This window comes from Puntigrus tetrazona, chromosome 1 (assembly GCF_018831695.1).
Source record: "Puntigrus tetrazona isolate hp1 chromosome 1, ASM1883169v1, whole genome shotgun sequence".
Taxonomy (NCBI): domain Eukaryota; kingdom Metazoa; phylum Chordata; class Actinopteri; order Cypriniformes; family Cyprinidae; genus Puntigrus; species Puntigrus tetrazona.
In genome coordinates, this window is record NC_056699.1 from 3,750,457 (window position 1) to 3,756,218 (window position 5,762).

Sequence of the window (5,762 nt, forward strand, 5' to 3'; positions counted from 1 at the left end):
CCCTTGGGCACAATGGTCAAGGATCACTCCCAGATTACTAAGGCTCCACCTCAATCAATTTCATTAAGTCTCCTTCATATACAGTATAACACAGATAGTCATTGCATAGATGCGTAACCTTTGTAAAACAATCAGCGGTTGCCGAAGTAGTAATGAACTAAAATACAAATGACACGTTTTGAATAATATAAATAATATAATAATACAAATCTAATTGAATAATTTTTGACAGTCAACATTGAATTCATTTAACATCAAATACATGCTATATAATAAGTAAATACATAGTTTTAATGGGAATATAATAAGTAGTCCTATAGTTTTAATGGGAATAATAATAATAATAATAATAATAATAATAATAATAATAATAATAATAAAATACAAATACAAATTTTGATTTGTGATGTTATAAATTAGTCAAAACGGACTGGGAAATGTAATGCTTTAACTTTCTTGATTTAATTTTTTTAAAAAGCTAGATTTAGCTATAATTATTCAAAACGCACCAGGAACTACACGCAGAGGTTAATGCAAAAGTGCAATAATCTTAATAAACAAACAAATTAATAAATAGATAGAACAGACTCAAGGACTTTATTTATTTATTTATTCTCTGCTATATGTAGAATACAACAGCATTTTCTAGGAAACCTACGTATATGACTGGAAAGTTCATGTTATGTGACTACTGTGCATAATTCTGAACAACAGCTTTCTTTAAGTAGTGAACCTTGAAGAGACATTCCACATGGATCTCACAAAGTGTTTCTGCTCTATATGTTATTGACAACTAGGGCATGAAGTCTACCTCATGAGCTCTCCATGTGATCTCCTCGTACAAACCAGAGCCTGAACCGCTATTGATCCGAGTACCAATCTTTGTCATTGATCTCACGATTCATGAAGACAGCATGTCAGAAACCTGCTCGTGGTAAAAATGTCATGGATCAATCCCAATGGCTGTGTTAAAAGAAGAAGTGTTAAGTTAAATGCACCAATGCGAGGTGAACATTCGGGGAGCTAGATTAAAAACAGATGACAAGCGTTTTATCGAGCATCTTCTGTCAGCAGGTTTTCAAAGGGTGATATCAGCTCTTGTTGGGACTGGATTTCTCTTTCAGAAGAATAATCAAACTATCTGTCGAACGTCAAAAACTACAAGTCGTTTTCTTGCATTCAAAAAACCTTTTAAGACAAAGTAAAGAAAATGTAAGGAATAAATTGAATTGTACAAAGCAGGCTTTATTATCAATGCTTCAAACTTTGAAAATAAACCTTCAAAGTTTTGAAAATAAACCTCACCGCTGATTTTTACAATTTTTCACAAGCATACCAACAAAAGAAATTAATGAAGAAAGAAAGAATGCAAAAATAAATCACAGTAATAAATAAGAAATGTCACTGACATATATTTACACTTGTTTCAAGCATAAATTCATTCTTCAAATTCTCAGAAAACAAGAATTCATACGTGCAATTTGCATCTCATTAAAATCTTAAACAATGTTTAGATATTGGATATCTATATCATATTTTTCTCCCATGCAGCATTTGATGCCGTGACCTTTATGAATTAAAAATGCTCTAATTTAAGATCTTAAGACGACTTAAGAAATGCAGAAATGCAGATTAAAGCATTCCAACTAAATATAGAAAAGTGTAAGAAAATATCACTGCATACTGCAGTTGAAGCTCTTTGAATCATTGTTGAAGTCACTGAAATGCAAGATTTCAATTTAAAGCGTCGTTCAATCAAGTCGCAACATTCGACGATATGCCAAGGCTTGACAGATTACTGAACAGAACAGAGAATGTGCGAAAAAATAACAGAAAAATGTCACAGAAACACCGATCCCATAAGAAATGACAACTTTTATACATTTAATACGCTCCGTATCAAAGTCATTTGCTGATATGACGTTGATTCTTCTCACAAATCGTGTTTAGTGGCTTTAGATTAGTTTGTAATGAATCCACGTCCCATGTCTGTCCATTCCCCTGTTCTCTAATTCTAGAAACCGCCGTGGAAATGGCACGCTTTGATTTGGCCATGACTTCAAAGATCCAGCTGTCAATAACAATGCACCTGTTCTAGCCACAGGACACCAGGGTCCAGGAAGAACGCCAACTCGGTCTGATCTGTTTAAGTCATTTGTGCCTCGGCGTTGCGTTGATTGATTTATGTATTTAGCGTGAGGCTCCTTTTCCTTGCCAAGCAGGATGTTTTTTAGATGTTGCAACTTTTCAGGTTCGTAAACATGAATTACGCCAAAGAAGATCAGAGAAAGTGCTTTAAGAAATTGTGCCTTTGGGGTACAAAGAATCTTTGAACCTGCAGACATCAATGTCGGGACGGCGAATCTAGAGCTCTGTGATCTTCATTCCTACATATAGCCCTCGTTTTGCTGGTGTGTCCGTATCTACAACTAACTTATCTCACGTCTAACTCTTAAATGCTGAAAATCTATGGTAATACATTTGAACTCTTTGATCTTCTGTAATAAATGTAAAACAAAAGGGCGATGCACACATAAAAAGTCCAAAAAGACACTTTTACACGCAAGACAATGTTAGGTATGAAATCATTTTGTGATGTTTTTGGAATGAAGCCTCTTCTGCTCACCAAGGCTGCATTTATTTGACCAGAAATACAGTGAAAGCCGTACAATTGTGAAATAGTTCATTTATTCTTGTGATGCAATGTTAAATTTTCAGCATCGTTATTTTAGTCTTCAGAAAGTAATTATCAACTTTGAACGCAGGGGTCCGTTCTTCGGACGTTAACTGGATTTAATTGTTGGCGATTTCGCCTGATCTTGGATTGTTTGGTTCTTCGAAGCTCATCCCGGACTTTCTGTCATAGCAACAGGTCTTTAAGCTTGAACCAGCTCGAGAGCGGGCTTATTTTATCTAAACAGGATTAGATCGCATCTTAATAAGCTGAATCGATACTTCAAATCGGTCTCAGTCAACGCTACTTCATAACAAGAGTATCCTACTGATCCAGGGACAGATATCATGGGAGTGGCCTGATAGAGCGCAATGCAGGAAACCAAGATCTTGTGGATGCAGGACACCAAGAGGAAATGCAGATAACAAGATCTTGACTCTTAAGAAACTTTAATGCTGCCGCGTAACAAATCTGTTTCAGAGAGAAAATGAAATGAATTGCTAATTACAACATTGAAATAAAAATATAGCATGCATAAATACTAGAAATTGTAAATGTAAATAATAAATTGGGAAAAAAAAAATCTATTATATAATTGATATACTTTTGTTTCCTTATAAAAGTGCAGAAATTTCACAACTTTTTCGTCTTTTGTCTTTTGTAATTATATGATGTCATCACGTCGGTGTTTTGCCTCCAGCCAATCGCTGCGCAGCCGATCGTTGGTTCGAGTATCGATACACCTGACCTTTTTGAGGAACACGAGAACGCTCCTAGACAACTTAATCCAGATATTATAATACAATAATATAATTTGTTTGAAGAAGATCTGGCATCTTGCAAATCATCTCGGATTCACGATTCTTTGATAAAGAGAAAGTTCAAAATACAAGTGTTAATTTCATATAGACATTTTTTCTAATGCGATATTGTTTTGATCAGTTTAAATGCATCCTCACTGAACAAAACTGTTCAAAAAGCAATCAATAAAATAAAAAAAACAGTGTAACTGTAAAACGCATTAGGGTTCCATAAGGGTTTTTTCTTTTTTTTTCTCAACGCCCATGCCATTTTTAAACACGACCTTTAAATGGAATAATTACATTTTCAGAAAAAGCTATATGAATGGATTTGAGGTTCACTAACTCGGCCGTCCAAGTCGCAGTCGAGTAAAATGAGATGAATAACATTATTCCTAAACACCGAAAACACTGCTACAAGCCACGCTGGCATTAAACGAACAATAAAAATAAGATATGTGCAGGCTCACCGAGAATCTACTCAATGCAAATCGTAACAAATGTGCTCTACATAGGTGTTTCAAACAGTAAAGCACCAAGCAAATATCCCGGCAATCAGAGAGAGGGTGGAAAACGGTCATGCGAATATAAATTATGATTTTTTTTTGGTGCAGGTAACCTACAGTAGACCTCGGGGTGCTGCTATTTGAATAATCCACGAGAAACAAGCCTCACTCACAACATCTGACCTGCGCCGGTAGTCTCTTTAACCACGCTCCATATGCCGTTTTAGCAAACAGCCAACAAGCACAGTGAGGATATACCCAAGACAGCACTTGATTAGATTTGCTGTCGACAGGGGCATACATCTTCCACCGCCACTGCTTGTGCAAGGACCACTCTTCTAAGGGCATGAGGAAATTGAATCGGTTGAGGAGTACATATCATCCCGTGTAGTTATTGACAGTAGAATGTGCTCTGAAATGGAGGCGCAGGGAGGCTCAAGAGAGATGTAATGAATATGTGTTGTGAAGAACGCCGGAGAAGAGAAAAGATGGCAGAACCTGATATGCCTAAAAGCACATTTAACTGCGACGAGTGGCGCTTTTGATGAAAAGCATAGCTCTTTGAGCATACCATTAGGGACAGATGCTCCGGTACAATATTTATTAGCACTTTATGAGGAGCGTGTATATGCTGACAATAAACCGTTATGATATGCATTTGTAAACAATGTTACTTAATTCTTAAATTATGCACATCGCTGTATACGCCTATGCTACGCATGCTCATAAATGATAATGTAGACAAATCTGGCAACGGAATATATAACGCGGTCTTTGTGAATATGCACTCGCAAACAAATATAAATCATTTATTGTGCCGATGTGACCGTAAGGACTCTTTTCGGATATCATAAAATCAGTATATTTTAAGACGGGATTATTTGATTGACATCAAGCATGCAACTCGATCTACATCATGTCAAACTAAACATGAGAACATCGCACAATGTTCAGAACAACGGATAACTGGTGTTAAATGGGCCAGAGTTATAACACTCTATCTTTAAATGGACAAATGTCTTTAAATGTGGTCTACAGCGAACAGAGTGGGGTTGCGCACCATGCAATAACAGGCTATTTTATCAACAATTTACAGAAGAACCCTCCGCTGTACTGCAAGCTGTGATCCTTCCCGGGATGCCGCCAAAAACTATATATCGCCTGTCACCTACGGTAGGATAACGTAGTAGCTCTACCTCAAATTAAAAGGAAAATATACAGGAGGAAAAACAGACCAAGTACCAAAAAAACTATGTAACGGGTGTAAGAAAATGGCTACACGTCTATAATGCAAAACTGTAGATGCAAAGAAACGGATAAAATGCGCCTTTTTGTTGTTGTATATTATGTAGCAATAATATTAATAACAACAATAATAGAGTCACAGACAAAAAAGGGTTTAGGCATAAAAAGAATAAGTGTAATACTGCTTTAAATTGTTTGATTATTATTTTTAAAACATAATAAAATGTATGTTAACGTCATCTTAGCGTCTTTGAAACCAAACACCAAAAACTAACAAGGAAATTTTGAAAAATAATAAATAAATAAAAACCTTTGATTCGCTAAATGTACCATCTACCATCAAATCAATCAGATTTGACTTCACCTTTAAACATTAAAAACACTAACTGGAGGCTTTCTATCCTTCTCCGTGCTTCAAGGTATAAGCATTTGAATAATCTCTGTGACTTGCTTCATTGTTTCGTCTTGCATTACTCATCACTCAAAGGTTTCTGTGAGCCTGCAGTTCCATACCTGTCTACCTTGACAGGAGAGATT